General features: G+C 34.2%; 1 protein-coding gene and 1 non-coding gene across 2 annotated transcripts in view; both read right to left on the bottom strand.

Moving 5' to 3' along the window:
• Window positions 1-23,291, bottom strand: part of ADGRL4 (adhesion G protein-coupled receptor L4) — a 140,716-nt gene that overhangs the window by 67,468 nt on the left and 49,957 nt on the right. The window lies entirely within an intron of this gene.
• Window positions 17,836-17,911, bottom strand: TRNAN-GUU (transfer RNA asparagine (anticodon GUU)). The gene has a single exon. It is a non-coding gene; the product is annotated as a tRNA-Asn (tRNA).

Raw genomic sequence — 23,291 nt, 5'->3', positions numbered from 1 at the left:
GTTTTGTGTCAAGTTAAGATGATATGTATGGTGGAGGTTTTGGATTGATGATTAAACATAAGGAATTGTCTCTTGAAGCCTTTTGGATTTCTATAAAAGAAGAATATGTGGCAATATCTAAAAAAGCTTTGAACATTTTACTACAATTTTCAACATCCTATTTATGTGAATTAGGATTTTCTACCCTCAACACAATTAAGAATGAAAAGAAAGAATTTCTTCAAAGTATTGACGAGGAAATGAGTTTGCCTTTCAAATATATGCACAAACATTGAAGAAATTGCTAGGACACATCAGACTCACATTTCTCATAAACATAAGAATGAAAAAACAACACATTTCTGCCAGGACCTGCCAAATTTACTAAATCTTACTAAGAATGTATCTATATATATAAAAAGGTAACTTTTTAGGTTTTTTTTTTATTTTTTAACCCCTCTCTGTTATGAATTTTAAAAAGCATAACTCAAAAAATGTAACATAAAAATGTTTTTTAATGTCAGAATAAATTTAATTTTGTTGTATTTATTTTGTTTAATTATCATAAAAGCATGCTTGGACTTTATACTTTTTTCTTTAATATTTGACTTAATTATTATAACATATTTCTCAGAAATTTGTATATAGTATGCCTACAATTATTTGTAGGATTTTAAATGTGCTTGACTTCAAAACGTTTGAGAACCACCAACCTAGAATGTCTTTTACCCTAAGCTCTTACCTAAATCTCTACTTTTGGCATATTATCATCTTAGTTGCTTGGAAAAAACAGTTGAAATGAAAACCTAGTCAACCCATGAGAAGCAAGGGCACTCTCTCCAATATCTACAAGAACAGTAGGTCAGGCCTCATGTCTAAAGATTTTCTATCATGTTAAGGCATCAAACCTCTTTACCATAGGTACCTCTCTGACATGTTGAATTTCATTCTTTTGTCCCCTTGAAAGTTCTAATTTCCAACATATGGTCTGATTTATTATAGGGTGAATAGAAAGGACAGAGCAAGAGAAGAGTTCTGCGCTCCTCCTGGAGGATACATACTTTGAAACCTATTATGAACAAATTTGCTGGGCTTTCAAAAAACTTTTGTAGGCCAGCAGGTATTAATGAACATTTGACTCCATCAGGTGTCAGACAATAGAAGGCTGGTGTAAGCTCAGATACAGGAAAGTCCATGCCTCATCTAAAGGAATTAAAATTTTAATAATTTAAGAAGCATATTTAAAATACTTTGCTCAGTTTAGCATTTGACCAAGCATTTGTCATCCCTAAGATAAAGCATATGGAGGTTCAAGGAATTGAGTAAAATTGCTGAAAACATAATAATAAAGTAAGATAAATTGTGAAAAACTTTATATAAAATGCTAGTGTTAATAATTTATTAACATGGATGTATTTAATTATTAATTTATCTATTTTTATACAGAGATAGATTATACAGAAATAGATATAACTATGTATGCATATATACTAAGAAAGCACATATATATTTTTCTGTGTGTTTACAAAAATTAAGACTGGTTTATTAGAGTTAACTGAGAATAGCTCACAAATGAAACATAAGAATTTAAATCATGTTAAAGAAAAATATTTCACATACATTCATTTTGATTCAAAAATTCATTCAAATACTTAAGTATTTATGGAGTTTCTCAGTTCCCAGATGTGAGTATGTCTATACTGGGAAATAAGTAAAAATTAATCAAAAAGTCAGAATCGGTGCCCTGCTGTCAGAGTTCACATTTTAAAGCAAGTTAACACAGGAGCACATAATTGAGGTCTTATTAAAATAACAAGTTTCAAATTTTATCTCAAAATTTGCTTCCCTTCACAGCATACTGGGAAAACTTTACATTAACTTTAAAAGGAATTGTGCTCTCAGACCAGTCATTGGTAATACAGAGAATGATGAAGATTTTATCCCTTGTGGTCTGTAGCTGTAAAATGTTATGCAAAAATACAGCAAAAAAGGACTCAGTAGGTTGGAGGTATTGGTCAGAGTCAAAATAATGAGCCACTTTATATTATCTGATTGTTTTTCTAAATACAAGTTAACATGCCAGTATGTTATTTACACTCCAACTCATTTTTAATAGTCTTGGGTAACATAAGTAGGAAAAAAATGATTGACAATGATGTGTGTCTTTCTACTGGGTCATTTTGAGCACTTGACTTCTTAGCTTCCTTAACAAAAATTTGGAAATAAAAATATTTCATTATCTATCTCCTAGTCTTCTGTATAAAATATAAAATATGGATGAATTCCCTATAGTCTGGCTCAAATCTGATTTCATAAAAATATCACTTATCTGAATGTAACCTCCTCTCTTTCCCCAAGATAGTGGAGATAGGCAAGAAATTATCTTGTGAAGTAATATATTAATTTGAGTATGTAAATTGCCTTATACTTTCCAGTGTCCAGCTCCATAATGATTAATTGTCAAGGAGAAATTTTTTTGGTTAGGGATAGTATAAGAAAATAGAAGCCTGATTCTTTTGGGTTATTATTTCCATTATTAAAATCAAAGTGCCAATTATGCCACCAAATCTCTGTATCTCTATACTTAATCCTTCTTCTGAGAATATAAAATAAATATTTAGGTTAGAATGCTCTTGAGAAATTCATTGAGACACTTCAAATGAAGACAACTTTTTAAAATGTTTCAAAATAGTTAATAAGAAATATTTGATATTCTTTCAGTAAAAATTTTTATTGGTTTAAGTCTAATACATTGAGTTGAGCATCGCAAGAAAAAAGGCAGGCACACAGTCTGTGATGTAACAGATCCACTGTTCCTGGGAAAGGTGGGCAAAAACCCAAATTATTAGAGTGTAATATGTGTAACAAATGAAAGAGGTATTTAATAGAGTAGTGGTAACTCGGAAAAGAGAATAGTTTTCTGAACAAGTTTTCAGAATGAAAAGGGGTGAAGGTGATTTACAAGGAAGGTTTAGAAGAGGAGGAAATGCTTGAGTCAGACATTAAAGTATCATAAGAATTTAGACAAAGAATAGGGGTCCCAGTAATGCATTTAGACAAAGGAAGAGTTTAAGGAAAAGGCTGGAAGCCGACCAGAGCAACACACTGTAGAGAACTATACTGTTGAGCATTGGGTATGAGGGTAGAGGTGTGGGGTAATAATCTCAGTGGGTAGGCATGGCCTTAACTGGAAAAACACAAGAACTTAGGACTGTATTCATTGGATAAAGGATGGCCATCATCAGATGTACATAGTGAAGAAATCAGATGGGATTTGAATTTCAATACATTTTTAAAATATAAGAAACCGAGTTAAGATCCAGGTAGACCTGTTAGACCACTGAAAGCCATGAAAACTAATAAAAGTAGAGTCAAAGAGAAAAAGGGGTGGGCTATATTTTAGAAATATTTAGTTGTTAAAAGTCAAGTGATCTGGGGAAAGAAAGGAAAATTGTTGGGATTAAACTAGATCAGGTACGAACTGAAAATTGTGTCATCTGGATCATCTCTTTGTGGACCTTTACATTATTATATTTACTTTTGTGTGTTTGAAATTTTTCATAATAGAGTAATTGTTAAAATATCAGCAGAGATTGGAGACTAAAAAGATAAGAGTACTTGGAGAGGAAGGAAGTAGAAATTACTCTCGGGTTCTGACCTGGAAGGAATTGGGTGAGTAAATTGAGCTACTAATTGTGACAAAGAGGAACAGAGAAGGAGCTTTCTTCTGGGCTGAGAAAGTGAGTTCACTTTTTGGCATGGAAAGATTGAGGTGCCTATAGGACATTTAGGAAGGTAGAACTACCAACAGTTCAATAGTCAACCTTGTGCCAGAAATTCTTTAATCACAAGGTAGAGCTCAAGACTCCTCTCTTTTCTTCCAGAAGATGCTTCAGAATAAAAAACCTGGTATTTACGAGGCTCCAAGGCAAGCAGCAAGCTTTCCATCTTCCTTTACACTTATCTCTGGGTAATTCTTTCTCCATACTCCATGTGCTTTGATCTCAGTAGCGTAAATGAACTTTGCTGTAGACATTATGGCACCCTTGTTTTTCCTTATATTATTTATTTTATTTTATTATTTTATATTTATATTTTTGGTTACTTGGGTTTGCCTCTTCCTACCTATTGTGTGATAATACCCAGAGTTTAGGATGTGAGAATAGAGAAAAAAGATCAAGGAAGCTCTGTAATATGTTTTTTTGTTTTGTGTCCCCCCCCCCCCCAGTGTTGGCCTAAAGAATCTTGGAGTTCCACATGGTTTAGTCCAGCTAACCAAAAAACCACAAATGAGGTTCAAGTAATAAACAATGTATATGCCAAAAATGTCCTCTGTCAATACAGGGATGGGCAAAAGTAGGTCTATAAAGAAGTCTGTGCCAAAGTGTGCTATGCTTGTGTATAGCAAGTACACGGCAAGCATGAGTGCATAATGAAGGCTGGCAATTCGAGGACTTAAGAAATTCTAAGTGCTCAACCTAAAGCTATTTATTGTAATAATCATAACCAGTGTGTCCTTCTCCATACAAACAACTATAAACCTACATTCTCCAAACCCTCTATAGTATTTTTGGGTAGGCTGAATATACAGTTGGTGGTTATTCACTTAGTTATTATAAGCTTTTGTAAAAAACCAGATCAGCATGACTTATAATCATAAAAAGAGAGAAAACATTTCCCAAGCATTGCTGGAAGACTTGTGTTATTTTATTTGTTTCAATAAGAAAATGATTGATGCTATCCCCATTTTGCTAAAGAGGAAACTAATGCTCAAATGGATTAAATCATGCCATTTTGAGAGGCAATCTGTTGGACATGGTTTTTATACTTAAGACAGCCTGGCTCCAAAGACCAAATTATGTTCTTAAATTGCACAGTGAGGTGTGCTTTGTCAAAAAGTATGCTTCGAAAGAAAGCACATCTAATTCTCCAAATTTAAGAGTGATATTGAATGCCTCGGTAATGAAATATTTTTGGCAACAAGCCATATGATTATATTCTTGTCTGTATCATAACTTAGAATTTTACTCCTTTTTTATAAGACACTGATATTCCAGAATCTGAATAAGATTTAGTTTGTCGTTCATTTTTTAAATCTATTGACCACAGATGAGGAAAGTTGAGTTAAAAAGAAAAAAAAAAATCTCTCTTTTCTTAGCACTTGAGACAGTATTGGCAGGGCTCAAATTATTTGTAACAACTTGAAAGCCAGGGGACTCGAACAGCAGCATCACTCTTCCCCACGTTTTCCCTCTGGACATGATTCCAGTATTGCTCTGTAAATCTGAACAATAAAATGACTTTAACCATTACGTGATTCCTTGTGGAATGGGCCCTCTGTGTCAAAGGTGGAGCCACGCAGAAGCTGCGTCACACCCCCAACCCCCATTCCTACCCAAGGCAGCCAGCTGGGCTCATCGGTTTCAGCAGCGCAGGGAATTCTCTTCTCATACCCAGCACACTAATGAACTTAGAAAAATCATCATTTTGAGCCTCCTTATTTATGGGCTCTCTATGGTTTGTATTTTTTTTTTGGGGGGGGGAGGAAATATCAAATACACGTATAAGGAAGGAGATAGAAAAGTTCAGATGAAGGAAAATAAAAAAGAGCTGCAATGAAACTAGAATGGGTTCAGTCAATCAGGAAAAGTATTGGAGTTATTGTTTCCATACTGGAACTGTCATTACCATTATACAAGACAAGGAAAGGAAACAAAGGAAAGAGCATTATCTCTCTTCCTCTCTGGGAATCTTCTGCACCTGAATCTTTAAGTACAGCCAGAATATGAGTATGAGACACACATAACCTACCTCTCAGCATCCACATAATCATATATGCAAAGTTATCAATTAAGGAAGATAAAAAAATAAATGCAATATTGAGAAACTACTTCACAATTTTTCACTACTGATTACAAAACACACAGTATAAACTCATGTTTTCCATAACCATAGAATTAATGTCCAATTTAATAAAGAAAAAGTGTATATATATATATATATATATATATATATCAAATGCCAAATGTTAGAACTTTCACAGTAAAGAAAGCAGAATTACACAAGAATAAAGTGTTTATGTTGGATATTTATTATTAAAAAATAACTTAGTGGAAATATGTTTTTTAAACTGTTTGAAACAACAAGTATCATGTCATGGTTTTTTGAGAAAAAATGTTTATTTTTGACTATGGATTAGATTTTGCAAAGTATAAGTCTGGGGAGGGGACAGGGAAAACATGCATAGAAATGTCTCTGTTGCTGTTTTTGTATTTATTTTCTGAGGGAAATGCAGCACTGAAAAAAATATTATCATCTTATTTGACTATTCTTTTGTTCCTTGTTTTAAAGAAAAGAAGCAAAATTGAGCATAAGCAAAGTTGGCAAATAGAAGGAAAAACCATTTCATATCTCTAGACACTGGAAAGCACTTCTCTTATTCATTGGGTGCAGATGGTAGGAGAAAAATTCTCATACACATTATTCAAATTATGAATCAATGATTCTGATTTTTTTCATTCCATTGTATCTATCAACTGTAATAGTACAGATGAATAATACTCAAAGTCTTTCTAGTACTTAATGATGGTTATGAAACAGTTTGTGAAAAACTGGTTTTATTGATTTTTGTTTCTAATCACTAAAGTAATACATATTTAAGAGAAGAATCAAATTAATGATTGAGAAAAAAACCTTAGAAGCTATCAGTTGCAAAATTACTTGCCAGTTTACAAAGAAAAAATGATTAGAATAGTATCAGATTCTCCCTAACATGACTAAAAGACAGTATAGCAGCACGTGTAAGTATTGAGATAAAATGCCTGTGATCCTATAATTCCCAGATAAAGAAATATTACACTCATCAGGGTTAAAACACTTGTATAAATATACATGGATTTAGAGAGTAGATCACCTATGTATTTCATTTAAAGATAATACTCAAGATAGTGTTGTAATTAAATAGTAAATTCACTCACTAATTTATTCATTAATTCATTCGTACATTCATTCATTTATTTATATTAAGTGAGAGGTAGGGAAGCAGGGAGGCAGAGAGATAGGCTCCTGCATGCATCTCAACTGGGATCCATCTGGCAAGCCCCCTACCAGGCAATGCTCTGCCCATCTGAGGCAACTGTTCTATTGCTTGGCAAGCAAGCTATTTCAGAACCTGTGGTGAGGCTATGTTGCCATTCTCAGCACCAGGTGCAACTTGCTCAAACCATTTGAGCCATGGCTGAAGGAGGGGAAGAGAGAGACAGAGAGAAAGAAAGAAGAGGGAAAGAGATGGAGAAGCAGATGGTTGCTTTTCTTGTATGCATTGACCGGGAATCAAACCCAGGACTTCCACACATTGGGCCAATGTTCTACCACCAGGGCAATAATAAATTTAGAAGACAGACCTCAATAAGGGAAAATTAGATGAAATTATAACAGTAGTAAACAATAAACCCTACTATATGTAAATTCAAATAGATGATGACTATATGATTATGAATATGTAATATAAGAAATAATTAGGATTCTTATAAAATATCTTCTAAAACAAAACTAATAAATACTCTGGACCTAGTATGGTTTATAAGGTTCATATTACTTTGAACAGATTGAAAGTGAAGTAAAGTAAGCAAGTAAAGTACAGTGCACAAAGGAAGTACCATTACTTTAATGAAGTACAAAAATATGGATATGATTATGAATATCAGGAGTAAGAAATGGGCTGAAAATTCATAACTGAAATTTCAAGGAAACAAGAAGAAAATGCATAAAGAGGAAACTGACAAAGTCAAAACTAAAGAAAGAAATGAAACTATAAATATAGCTAACATGAAATAATTTTTGTGGAATAAAAATATCAATCAAATATATCAATGGTTACATTAAATGCAAAAGACTCATATTTTCTCATCATAAGGTACCACTTATTAGACTAGATTACAGATGAAATTCAGCTATATTTTGTTAATAATAAACTTAAAAGTTTAAATTAAAACAACCTTGAAAATAAATCAATGGACAGTGAAATTAGAAATGGCACATTTAATATCAAAATATTGTATATACTTACATCACTGACAGTCTGATTTAATGAGACCTTGTTTCTTTGATTTTGAGGTGCCATAAATTTTAACACATTATCAATGCAATACAATATTAATAAAAACTATATACAATTTACACTTACTCAAATTTTAAATATGTACCCATAGTACCTCCTTTATGGTATAGTAAAATTGACTCTAATATTTTTTAACATACATTCTAATATTACTTGGAATTACATTTGGCATCCAACAGTACATAATATTTTGATATGTTGTCTTCCATAGTTGTGATTATAATTGTGACTTATATTTACTACATTTAGATGTGAAAACATTATTGAAACACAAAAGCTATCAAAGTTTGTTGGCATTTTTTCTTTCGCTTAACTAGAATTTTGCTTCTTTCCTTTTTTGTTGCATTATATAACACTGAAAATTTACATAACTTCCCCAACTCTTAGTTTTAAACTCTAACAAATAAATGCCCCATCCCTGAGTGGTAGTCTTTTCTGATGCTTTCATTGGTAGTGCTAACTTCATGTAGCTTTGCAAATTTCATTATCCATTTCTGGAGATTAAACTGAGTTACTATCTGAGCAAGAAATGGCAACAAACACAATTTATTTCTCCATCATTCAACAATTTCATCTTGATATCAAACTGAATAATATGGAAAAATAGTGTTTGTCTAATTTTTGAATTGATTACTTTTTAATTTTTGTTAAGCCAAGAGTCCAATACTCATTTTTCAAATCTCTCAATAGTATTTAGTTTTCACCTATTTTTTCTGCAATTCTTTTATCTTTTTTTTTTTTTTTTTTAATTTTTCTGAAGCTGGAAACGGGGAGAGACAGTCAGACAGACTCCCGCATGCGCCCGACCGGGATCCACCCCGCACGCCCACCAGGGGGCGACGCTCTGCCCACCAGAGGGCGATGCTTTGCCCCTCTGGGGCATTGCTCTGCTGCGACCAGAGCCACTCTAGCGCCTGGGGCAGAGGCCAAGGAGCCATCCCCAGCGCCCGGGCCATCTTTGCTCCAATGGAGCCTTGCTGCGGGAGGGGAAGAGAGAGACAGAGAGGAAGGAGAGGGGGAGGGGTGGAGAAGCAGATGGACGCTTCTCCTGTGTGCCCTGGCAGGGAATCGAACCCGGGACTTCTGCACGCCAGGCCGACGCTCTACCACTGAGCCAACCGGCCAGGGTTTTGTCTGCAATTCTTTTATGATAAATCAACTTACCCCTTACCATTGTTTTTCAGAATATGCAATTTCATATAGCATTGCTAAAAATAATGAATACCATTATAGCATAAAGTAAGAAACAATGCCATAATCCAATTTAAAAATGGGCAAAGAACCTGAATAAACAGTTCTCCAAAGATGATATACAAAGAGGCATATAAAAAAATACTCAAGGTCACTAATCATAAGAGAAATGCAAATTAAAACAGTAATGATATATCATCCCACACCCGCCAGAATGGCGCTCATTAACAAATCAACACACAACAAGTGCTGGTGAGGGTGGGGAAGAAGAGGGAACCCTCCTGCACTTCTGGTGGGAATGCAGACTGTTGCAGCCGCTGTGGAAAACAGTATGGTGTTTCCTCAAAATTTAGAAATGAACTGCCTTATGACTCAGCTAGCCCACATATGCTAAGAATCTCAAAACATTAATTCAAAAGAAGATATGCACCCCCATGTTTATTGCAGCATTATTTACAACAGGCAAGAGCTGGAAACAGCCGAAGTGCTCATCAGTAAATGAGTGAAAAGAAAGCTGTAGAACATTTATACTATTACATAGTCATAAAATATTATGTAACCATAAAAAAGAAAAAACTCTTATCTTTTGCTACAGCATGAATCTACCTGGAAATTATTATAAGTGCAATAAGCCAGGCAGAGAAAGTCAAATAACTTATGATCTCACTTATATGTGTAACCTAAAGACCACAATTAACTGAGGAAGAAAATAGAAACAGAGTTACAGGAAACAGATGGACAACTATCAGAGGGAAGAGGGAAGTGGAGACTGTATCAAAGAGGATGAAGGGATTAGCCAAAACCATATAACACTTAATGCACAGTACAGACAATGGGTAGCAATAGCCAGAGGGAAAGGGTGGGTGGAGGTAGAGAGGGTAAAGGAGGAAAAATGGTGGGAAGAAAAAGCCTTTGCATGGAGCTGGTGGGGGGCACTATGAAGGGCATAAATGGTGTTATATTGCGTGGGTCACTTGAAATCATGTCAACACAATAAATTAAAAAATAAAGAAAAAGAATCAATAGCATAAAAGTTAACAGAAGTTTTTGATTAATATTATCCAATATGCTTAAAAAAAACAACTCCTAAATAATGCAGAGAACACAGAAGAAATCAGAAATCACAATGGAACTTTTATAGCCTTTGGTCAATAGAAATGAGTATATTCACAAAAGAAAGAAATATCTAATTGCTCTGTAAATATTTTTCCTTACAAATAAGCCAAAATCTTAAACTAGCTGGTGCAAAAAAAATTTGTCATCTATAAAATTAGTAAGGTATTTAAAAATTATCACTTTTTTAACGCTAGAGATTAGTTGTTATTTTTGATTAATAGTAAAATTGGTTATGATTTATTCCACAGTGTATTCCATCTAGTATTTGCCAGTACAAAAGTATTTGTTTATTTATTTATGCTTAAATTGGATTTATTGAGATGACATAAACTAATAAAATTATATAGGTTTCAGTTGTACAGTTCTGTAATACATCATCTATATTCTATTGTGTGTTCCCCACCCCAAGTCAAGTCTCTTTCCATCACCATTTATCCCCCTTCATCCTCTTCTACCTCCCCCACTCCTTTCCCTCTTATAATCACCACATTGTTTTCTGTGTCCACAAGACTTTAAGTTTTGCTTAATCCCGTCACCTTTTTTACCCAGCCCTCAACTCCCTTCCCCTCTGATAGCTGCCAGTCTGTCCTCTGTACCTATGAGTCTATTTCTCTTTAGTTTGTTAAGTGTATTTTGTTCATTAGGTTCTACATATGAGTGAAATCATATTATACTTATCTTTCTCTGGCATATTTCACTTAACATAATAATCTTCAGGCCCATGCAAGCTGCCGCAAAAGGTAAGATTTCTTTTGACAGCTGTGTAGTATTCCATTCTGTAAATGTACCACAGCTTTTTTATCCACCTATCTTAAATCAGACTGAAGCACACAGTTGAAAGAGCAAAGATCCACGAGTATCTTTCTTAACATCTTACTCCAGCTCTGCCTCATCCCTGACCCTTGGATATGTGTTTCTCCCAGGGAAAGTGTCAGAACAGTGGCTAGACTAGTGGGCAAGCTGATATTATAACTTTTTTTTTTTAATAGCAGTTAACAGAAGTAATGGAATTCAACTTGTGTTTCTTTGATTTTATTATTCTGGACTCATTTTATTATGTTACTCTGACATTTTAATTTCCTGTAACTGTTTACAAAGGCCCTATCTTGCCCTGGCTGGATGGCTCTGTTGGTCAGAACATTGACCCAAAGCACAGAGGTTGCTGGTTTGGTTCCCAGTCAGGGCACATACAGGAATAGATAGATGTTCCTGTCTCCCTCTTCTTTCCTCTATCACTAAATCAATTTAAAAAGAATTAAAATGACCCTATCCTTTTTTGCAGGATCTCCCGTCTAGGTAACAAATCAAATGTTCAGAGATCTGGTAAAAGTTATATACAAGAATATGCACTGAATTAATATAATGGTAAGAATAAGCAAGAACTTCAACACCCAACAAAAAAAGTTTTTTAATTATCTGGTAACTTATAGCCATTTACAATAACATTTTGAAGAATATTGGATAACTCTAGATAATATCCATAGTTTAATAAGTAAAGCATCCTGAAAACACAAAAATAATCCTACCTCCCCCTGCTTACTAATTGGTTAAAATATCTCTGGCATTTTTTAAGAAAGATGCTAAGAGCCATAAGTTTTTTTTATATTATCTTGTTTTCATATATAAAAATCTTTTATTAAAAAAATATTGAATTAAAAATACCTATGTGTGATTAAAAAGAACTGTATTTACAGCAAAATTGAACAAAAAGTTTGAAAATGATATATTAATCAAATGTTAAGAAAACAAAAACAATTTTGACAATATTACACTCAAGAACAAATAGAATTCACAATAAAATGGAAACAATTACCTTTTCTATATTAATGTAATATACACTTTGCCTCTTTCTTTTCCTTGCTAATCTCCCTTTTCAACAAAGAGCCAGCCTCAGCTTAGAAGCTTCTACAAGCATCAATAGCGTTAGAAATATATCTTTGTATGAACTATTTCTATGAAATAAAAAATAAAAATGTAGCTTTTCTAAAAAGCCTCTGCTGACAACACGATTTTTCTAAAAACTATGAACTTTTGCAAAAGCTATTCAGATGTTGTGTGAACTGTAACTCTGTGGCAGTTTATGATTTTATATATTCTATGTGGTAAATAATATCTAGTGTTTTAAGTTATCAAACAAATACCATAATAAATATTTAAAGCAGGTTTCTGGTAACCAAAGGCCTTTCGAATACACCATAACCTTGACAATAAACATGATTTCTTGCTCTTGAAAGCGTACCTATAGTCCTGACACCCTTACTGAGTGACCTAACATAACAATTTTTTATCCTAGCCCATATAGATTTGATAGCCATCTGTGATTGGGGTGCAAAGTTAGAAAATTTGAGACATTGTCCTAACTCACCCACTTTATTGTATATTTCCTAGGGCAGGTTTTTGCAAACTCTTTTAACAGTCAAATATAGTAAAAAGGGTCTTTTACACACCCACATAGGGATATATTAATAAATAAATTAAAACAACTTTTAAAAATGCCTCCTGTCATGTATCATGCTCTGATATATATATATATATATATATATATATATATATATATATATTTTTTGATATATTTTTTTCTGTCTTATTTTAGTTTGTTTTAAAACGCTGGCCATGATCCACTTACATTGACTACATGGCCACCTAGTGGGTAACAAACTGAAGTTTGAACAAGTATAGATGGTTCAAGTGACCTGATTGATTTGCTGATGACCTACTATATACCATGTTTTATGCAGTTATAAGCACAGACACTAGGGCTGCCTAAACAGACGTGATGTCATTGATATGGGACCATTGTACGTATTAGAAGAACATGCCTTCTCTGGGTAGACCATTTTTGTTGCACGGAAGTAGGTGAGCGGATGGAAAATTTGTCCCCATTTGCAAAAACACCTCCACTTCTGTGCAAAAACAGTATTGCATCATGGTACAAACCCTGGAGAGCAACCATGGGTAAGATTTCAGGTTATATTGTAAATGAAATCTAATGCATTCATAACATGCTTCAGTTAGCAGCACTTTCTCTTACTTGGAGATAACATACACTTTCTGTGTTCATCTGTTAACCCTGGGGACACATCCATATTTTTCCTTCCATCCTTTATCTCTCTGAATTTTAATTCAGTACTTACTAGATATTCCACCTACCTCTCTGGAATTTTTTTATATTAAAAATAAAAAGCTTTAATGTTTAACTATCTGCTTTAAAGGTGGCAACCATTTTTCTTCCCTCACATTCTTTTTATCCTCACTATTATTTCACAAATCCTCTTGAAAACCCATGTTGAAGACATATGATTCCTTTCTCTGCCATCTTCTCCATCCAAGCTTTTTTTTTGAGATTTTATTTTTCATTTTAGAGAGGAGAGAGAGAAAAGGAGAGGAGAAGCAGGAAGCATCAACTCCCATAAGTGCCTTGAACAGGGAAACCAGGGTTTTGAACTAATGACCTCAGAGTTCCAGATTGATGCTTTATCCACTGCGCCACCACAGGTCAGGCTCCACCCAAGCTTAAGCTTAACCTTGACAATGCCAGAATGATGTATTTTTCTTTGATATTTTCAATAAACCATATCATAGTCTTCAAGATCAGTGAACTTTCATACGTATTTTGATTTATATGTATATATATATTTGTGTATGCAGTATAATATATTATTTTTGTTGAAAGAAAAAATATAGTAATTAAATTTCATGATTTTTTTATCATTTTGTTAACATATCCTTTCAAATCTGATATCTCACTATTTACACAATAATATACAGTAATTGTGAGACTATATTTTAAATGTATGGCTCCATAAAACTAATCAAATTACAAAATGAATTAATGCAAAAAGAAACACAAACAAACAAACAACGGTGCCAGCGTACTTGAGAAAAATGGCCACGGAAGTGTACCTTTTCTTAAGATAACCTGATGTACAAAACTATGACATGCATAACAGCTTGTGTTTTTCTTATTTTATTATTTTAAAAATATTGTTTCTATATTTTATTATTATAAGTTGATGAACTCTATTATAGTAATCTTTTTTTAAATTCTGAGATTCTCAAGGAAAGTGATCATAAATTTTTGCTATTTCTATTTTCTGACATGTGTTCATATCTGGCACGCAGTAGATGTACAATGAGTTCTTGTTCATTGAGGAGACAACAATATCGAGTCTTCCTCCTGGCACCCAGACTTAAGTATGTCATACAGCTTTATGGGCAAGCTGTTTAAAACTTGGTAGGGGATTTGTAAGAAGTATAACTCATACTAGTGTGCCTACTGCAATACAATGGCTATGCCGCTCAATAGGAAATTCATACTCCGTATATCCTTTGATCCAACGCTACTTTACTCCTTTGTAGCTGTCTGATTTCCTTACTGATCCTAAAATCCTTGGAGCCCAGAAAGGAGTTAAGGACACCCTGATTGTTAGGAGTGTTCTCACTCCCATGCTGCTAACAAGATTATCTTTCTCTTCCTTTTGAGGTCTTCCAGCTAGATGAAAACCTTTAACTGGATTTGGATATTTGCTACCTAGATTGTGACTGTGGGCAACGAATCTAGTATCTTAGTTATTATACTAGCAGGAATAAATATTAAATTTGTTTGTATTTTAAGAGAAATATACATTTATTTTAATGCCTACCACAAAAATATTATTCTAACATTTGCATCTAGCTAGTCTCAAATCATGTTACTTGAGTGTTTTATGTGATTTCTTACTAAAAAAGATAAAAAATAAATTTACACATAATAAAATCAAAGCCCTTAGAAATACTTAAAACAACTAGAGAAACACTGTTTTATGGGGTATATAGTAAACATACAGATATTTCTTGTTATTAAAAAAAGGGTATGAGTAATATATAGCTATTTAAATAGAAAATGACACTCGGTGTATTCAAATATCACACTTCCAGCCCTAAAATAATTGCCATAAGAGTCAAGTAGAAATTGCTTTCCTCCATCAGTTGCGGAGCCTTATACCACTGGTTAAGTACACTGAACTGTGTGAAGAAGATTTAGCTAATAGTACAGGCCCTGGGAAAAGATATGATGCCTTATTTTCTGGACCAGTGATCTGACCCAATATCGGGCAGTTGAACTGATTATATAACTTGAGATATGAATACTTAAGATTCAAAAACTTTGTTGCACTTAAAAATGAAGGTTGAAGATCAGAGTGATCCTGATATTACTGTGTAATGTACATTTCCTTATCACTCTAGTGCTTTTCTAGCTCAGAGTATGCAGCTGCTGCACCTTTTTATGTTTAACAATACCCTTTTATGACAGGCCACTTAAGTCGTAGAGGTATCTCATTTTTATTTCAGACACTATTTCTGATCAAAGTACAAAGTGGAAAAAGGTTGCAGCAATAACCCTAGAATTAAGTTGTTTACATCCCAGATATGATGCAAAAGTAAGTGAAAACAGCAAGGACATTCCAGGCAGTTTGGATTTGGTTGCATTTCTACAATCTTAAAATGTTTTCATGTTTATTTTCCCCCAAGCACTATTGTTAACAATGTCATTTCAAAATAAAATTCTTCCATTTAAGTTTCTTTTCTTTTTTTTCTAACGTGTTTCATCAATCATGCTAAAACTGTTCTCTGTCATGAGGTAATTGCGAATGGGCATGCCAAAATGTGCATCTATGTATCCTCATTCCCCTTATCTCCACAGTGGGCAAGATGACAACCAATTCATTAGCTGCAGCATTGTTAAACTCATCAAATAAAACACAGTGTTCTACTTCTGTGATGTTTTCTGTTACAGTATCAAAGTAGTTTCTTTCAAAGCCCATTTGAAGATGGCTGTGATAACAGTTAGTTCTGCCTAATGCCTTTGTTGTGCAGACTTATTGAAAATGGCAACTTCTTGGTTCCAGCAAAATGACTCATATTTTATATATGAGAGAAAAGACCTGCAATCAGAACACAACTCTGCTTATTGGTATGTTAAAAAGTACGAAGACTTTAAGCTGGGAAGACAAACCCTAGTTTTGGAATTATTTACAACCGTTTTTTGGAAGTGACTTCGTTCTATTTAGCATCTCTGTTTTCTCACCTACAAAGTGGTGACATTAATCCTGCACTTTTAAAATTTTTGGTAGGACTGCTTTCAGTAATACATCAGATAGTGACTGTCAGTAAATTTGCCCAAGTAGAAATATGAAGTTATTTTTTTCATAGTATTTTAATCTTTAAAAATAAGAGTTTGTCTTATAACACAGAAATGTAATTAATGTTTATAATTATTATGTCCAGAGTTCTGATAAAATGGATAGAATGCAAATATATATATTTTGAGACATTCATTCTTAATGTAAAGCTAAAATTGTTTAATTTTTAAAATAATCATACTTAAAGATAAAAACTACAATCTATATAATACTCTGTCATAAAAATGAAATTTAAATAATAAAAGTAACTGATAGTTTAACTTAACTGTTCTGGAAAAAAAGGAGATATTTGGAGTACTAACATTTTTTTTTATGTGTGTGCATACATAGGTATAGATCAGTGGTCCCCAACCTTTTTTAGGCCACGGACCAACCGGTTTAATGTCAGAAAATATTTTCATGGACCGGCCTTTAGGGTGAGACAGATAAATGCACAAAATAAAATTATGTGACTGGCATAAAAACTGTGGTATTTTAAAATATAATTGTTGAACTTACGAGATAAGCGTCAAGAGTGAGTCTTAGACGGATGTAACAGAGGGAATCTGGTAATTTTTTAAAAATAAAACATTGTTCAGACTTAAATATAAATAAAACGGAAATAATGTAAGTTATTAATTCTTTCTCTGCGGACCGGTACCAAATGACCCACAGACCGGTACTGGTCCGCGGCCTGGGGGTTGGGGACCACTGGTATAGATTATATACACACTCTCAATTATTAATGTTTTTAAGTTTTTAAAATTTTACTTAGAAAATTAAATTTAAAAGGGTGTCATTGATTAATAAGAGTACATAGGTTTCAAGTAAACATCTCTATAGCATTTGATCTGATGATTATGTTGTATACCCATCACCCAAAGTCAAACCATTTTCCATCACCATATTTTTGCTCTTCTTTACTCCTTTCCCCCACCCCCTCCTGGAGCACTAACTCTTTGTACCTGCCTTTTTTTTTTTTTTTTCATTTTTCCGAAGCTGGAAACGGGGAGGCAGTCAGACAGACTCCCGCATGCGCCCGACCAGGATCCACCCGGCATGCCCACCAGGGGGCGATGCTCTGCCCCTCTGGGGTGTCGCTCTGTTGCAACCAGAACCATCCTAGCGCCTGAGGCAGAGGCCACAGAGCCATCCTCAGCACCCGGGCCATCTTTGCTCCAATGGAGCCTCGGCTGTGGGAGGAGAAGAGAGAGACAGAGAGGAAAGAGAGGGTGAGGGGTGGAGAAGCAGATGGGCGCTTCTCCTGTGTGCCCTGGCCGGGAATCAAACCCAGGACTCCTGCACAACAGGCCAATGCTCTACCACTGAGCCAACCGGCCAGGGCCTGTACCTGCTTTTTTTTATAGCAGGCAAACCTTGCAGGCTAACACAAAAATAAATAATATGAAATCACATGTTAACATTTTAGTTTTTATAGTATTCTATGGAGACCCCCAAGCAGTAAAGTGTTGATGTAAGAAAAAAAAAAACACAACAAAAACAGAGCATCTCCTTATCTCATAACCTAATAATTTTGTAGCAAAAAATAATATAATATACCAAAAACAAGTATAAGTAGAATCCTCTTTTAAATACTCTTTAAATAAGCTACTCCAAAGATCAATAGCTGGTAAATAGAAAATTGTAACTTATGGTACCCATTTTCACCTATCTCTAATAACAGTAATTACTAATATTGATTGAGCACTTACTATGTACCAGTTACATTTAATTGTGTTACTTAAATGTCAAAACAACCTTTGAGATAATATTACCCCCATTTTAGACATGAAAATAGTGAAAGCATAGAGATGTTAAGCAGCGCACAGAAGAACATAACATTAAAGTGTGTGAGCTAAGTTTTAAATCTGACAACTGAGCCAACACTCTAAGATAGTGGTTCTCAAAGTGTGTGCCTAGAAGATTTCCAGGTGCGCCCTATGGTATTCTAGAGAAATATGTGCCTGTTGGGGACCAAAAAACCAACAGGGTTTTTGGAGTTTAGATCTTTGGGGGACAGAGGTGTGGGGAATTGACTGTTAGCTGACAGTCTGCCCAACCCCCCACCTCACTTACCTGATTTGGTTGCAAAAGGCTGTTAAGCTGTGATGCTGGATTGTTTACACTACCCCTAATGTTCCCTAAAAAGACTGGAGGCAAGCTTCTTCTATCCTTTGTTTGGTGTAAAGTTAAGATGATATGTATGGTGGGGGTTTTCTGCACTTGGTAAAATTCTTGAGACGTCTTGGAAACATGATCAAAGACCATTGATTTGTTAATGGTCTCACTTTGTCCTATAAATAAAGCAAAATGTGGTTTTGGGGTGAGCTTTGTTCTTGCCAACAGCAATTACAGGGCCCTCAGATCCCGTATTTTCTTAATTCCGCATAGTTTCTTAATTCCTCACCATTCCCACTAGGGACTTGGAATTACTAGCTGTGCTGGTTCGCAGCATGTGCCCTGATATAAAAATAAATATAGTTACTCTATTATACCATTTCATTACAGAAATACTGCTCTTTTTGTTGACACATCATTATTATATTTATTATTAACACATCATTATATTATTTTTAGATAAATGCACCCAAATAAAATGGATAAATTTCTCAAAAAGAAGTGTGATATTGAAGAATCTGATTCTGGAAGTGAGCAAAAGTTAAATGTAAATAAAATAGGACTTGAAGGCTGACGAGCAGAATTTAATTTATAGCATTTTCCATCACTTAACACTGAACAATATGATTGGATTAGAAACCCATTCATGAACAAGAACCTACAACCAAGACTACTTTATCCAGCAAGGCTATCATTTAAAATTGAAGGAGAAATAAAAAGCTTTACAGACAAAAAAAACCCTCAAGGATTTCACTGCAACCAAACCAAGGCTGCAAGAAATGCTAAGGGACCTGTTGTGAACAGATCAAAGGAAAAAAAGAATATAGCAAAAGGGAAAAACAGTTTTAAAGAAAAAAAATGGCAATAAACAATTACATATCAGTAATAACCTTAAATGTTAATGGATTAAATGATCCGATCAAGAGACATAGGGTAGCTGCGTGGATAAGAAAACAGGACCCATACATATGCTGTCTACAAGAGACACACCTTAAATCAAAAGATGCACACAGACTGAAGATAAAAGGATGGAAAAAAATATTTCACGCAAATGGAAATGAAAAAAAGCTGGGGTAGCAATAGTTATATCAGACAAAATGAACTTTAGAACAAAGACTATAGTTAGAGATAAAGAAGGTCACTACATGATGATAAAGGGAGCAATCCAAAAGGAAGATATAACCATTATAAATATCTACGCACCTAATATAGGAGCACCTAAATATATAAAGCAGACTTTGATAGACTTAAAGGGCGAGATCAACAGCAATACTATAATAGTAAGAGATTTCAATACCCCATTAACATCATTAGATAGATCCTCAAGAAAGAAAATTAACAAAGAAACAGCAGACTTAAAGGACATATTAGATCAACTCGATTTAATAGATATCTTCAGAACCTTTCACCCTAAAACAGAAGAATATACATTCTTTTCAAGCGCTCATGGTACATTCTCTAGAATAGACCACATGTTAGGGCACAAAAGCAGGCTCAACAAATTTAAGAAGACTGAAATCATATCGAGCACTTTCTCTGATCACAATGGCATTAAACTAGAAATCAACCACAATAGAAAAATTGAAAAACATTCAAACACTTGGAAACTAAATAGCATGTTATTAAACAATGAATGGGTTAACATTGAGATCAAAGAAGAAATTAAAAAAATTCCTAGAAACAAACGATAATGAGCATACATCAATTCAAAATTTATGGGACACAGCAAAAGCAGTCCTGAGAGGGAAGTTTATAGCACTACAGGCATACCTCAAGAAGCTAGAAAAAGCTCAAATAAACAACTTAACCCTGCATCTAAAAGAACTAGAAAAAGAACAGCAAGTAAGGCCAAGAGCTAGTAGAAGGAAGGAAATAATAAAGATCAGAGCAGAAATAAATGACATAGAGGCTAAAGAAACAATACAGAGGATCAATGAAACCAGGAGCTGGTTCTTTGAAAAGGTAAACAAGATCGATGAACCTTTAACAAGACTCACCAAGAAAAAAAGAGAGAGGACTCAAATAAATAAAATTAGAAATGAGAGTGGAGAAATAACAACTGACACAACAGAAATACAAAATATTGTAAGAAAATACTATGAAGAACTGTACGCCAAAAAACTAGACAACCTAGATGAAATGGACAAATTCCTTGAATCATATAATCTTCCAAAAATCAATCTGGAAAAATCAGAAAACCTAAACAGACCAATTACAACAAATGAGATTCAAACAGCTATCAAAAAACTCCCAAAAAAGAAAAGTCCTGGGCCTGATGGCTTCACAAGTGAATTCTACCAAATATTCAAAGAAGAACTAACTTCTATCCTTCTCAAGCTATTTCAAAAAATTCAAGAGGAAGGAAGACTTCCAAACTCCTTTCATGAGGGGAGCATAATTCTGATTCCCAAACCAGGCAAAGAAAACACAAAAAAAGAAAATTATAGGCCAATATCACTGATGAACTTAGATGCAAAAATCCTCAATAAAATATTAGCAAACCGGATCCAGCAATATATGGAAAAAAATCATACACCATGATCAAGTAGGATTTATTCTTCAGAGGCAAGGCTGGTACAATATTCACAAATCAATCAATGTGATTCATCACATAAACAAAAGAAAGGAGAAAAACCACATGATAATTTCAATAGATGCAGAAAAAGCATTTGATAAAATCCAGCACCCATTCATGATCAAAACTCTCAGCAAAGTGGGAATACAGGGAACATACCTCAACATGATAAAGGCCATCTATGACAAACCCACAGCCAACATCATACTCAATGGACAAAAATTAAAAGCAATCCCCTTAAGATCAGGAACAAGGCAGGGGTGCCCCCTTTCACCACTCTTATTCAACATAGTTCTGGAAGTCCTCGCCACAGCAATCAGACAAGAAAAAGAAATAAAAGGCATCCAAATTGGAAAAGAAGAAGTAAAACTATCATTATTTGCAGATGACATGATATTATATATAGAAAACCCTAAAGTCTCAGTCAAAAAACTACTAGACCTGATAAATAAATTCAGCAAAGTGGCAGGATATAAAATCAATACTCAGAAATCAGAGGCATTTTTATACACTAATAATGAACTGTCAGAAAGAGAAATCAGGGAATCAATCCCCTTTACCATTGCAACCAAAAAAATAAAGTACCTAGGAATAAATCTAACCAAGGAGATTAAAGACTTGTACTCGAAAAATTATAAAACATTGATAAAAGAAATCAGGGAAGATACGAATAAGTGGAGGCATATACCGTGCTCATGGTTAGGAAGAATAAACATCATTAAAATGTCTATATTACCCAAAGCAATTTATAAATTCAATACAATACCAATGAAAATACCAATGACTTACTTCAAAGACATAGAACACATATTCCAGAAATTTATATGGAACCAAAAAAGAACACGAATAGCCTCAGCAATCCTGAAAAGGAAGAAAAAAGCGGGAGGTATCACACTTCCAGATATCAAGTTATATTATAAGGCCATTGTACTCAAAACAGCATGGTACTGGCATAAGAACAGGCACATAGATCAATGGAACAGAACAGAGAACCCAGAAATAAACCCACAGCTCTATGGACAACTGATATTTGACAAAGGAGGTAAGACAATACAATGGAGTAAAGATAGCCTCTTCAACAAATGGTGTTGGAAAAACTGGACAGCTACCTGCAAAAAAATGAAACTAGACTACCAACTTACACCACTCACAAAAATAAACTCAAAATGGATAAAAGACTTGAATGTAAGCCGTGAAACCATAAGCATCTTAGAAGAAAACATAGGCAGTAAGCTCTCTGACATCTCTCGCAGCAATATATTTGCTGATTTGTCTCCACAGGCAAGTGAAATAAAAGACAGGATAAACAAATGGGACTTATCAAACTAAAAAGCTTCTGCACAGCTAAAGACAATAAGAACAGAATAAAAAGACAAACTACACAATGGGAGAATATATTTGACATAACATCTGATAAGGGGTTAATAACCAAAATTTATAAAGAACTTGTAAATCTCAACACCAGGAAGGCAAACAATCCAATCCAAAAATGGGCAAAAGAAATGAATAGACACTTCTTCAAAGAGGACACACAGATGGCCAATAGACATATGAAAAAATGTTCAACATCACTAATGATTAGAGAAATGCAAATTAAAACCACAATGAGATATCACCTCACACCAGTCAGAATGGCGCTCATCAATAAAACAACCCAGAATAAATGCTGGCGAGGATGTGGAGAAAAGGGAACCCTCCTGCACTGCTGGTGGGAATGCAGACTGGTGCAGCCACTGTGGAAAACAGTATGGAGATTTCTCAAGAAATTAAAAATCGAACTGCCTTTTGACCCAGCTATACCACTGTTAGGAATATACCCCAAGAACACCATAGCACTGTTTGAAAAGAAGAAATGCACCCCCATGTTTATGGCAGCATTGTTCACAATAGCAAAGATTTGGAAACAGCCCAAGTGTCCATCAGAGGACGAGTGGATTAAAAAGCTTTGGTATATATATACTATGGAATACTACTCAGCCATAAGAAATGATGACATAGGATCTTTTACAACAACATGGATGGGCCTTGATAA

Source organism: Saccopteryx bilineata, chromosome 3 (assembly GCF_036850765.1).
Source record: "Saccopteryx bilineata isolate mSacBil1 chromosome 3, mSacBil1_pri_phased_curated, whole genome shotgun sequence".
Classification (NCBI taxonomy): Eukaryota; Metazoa; Chordata; class Mammalia; order Chiroptera; family Emballonuridae; genus Saccopteryx; species Saccopteryx bilineata.
Note: the sequence above shows the minus strand (reverse complement) of the source record. Positions and strands in the feature narration are given on the sequence as shown.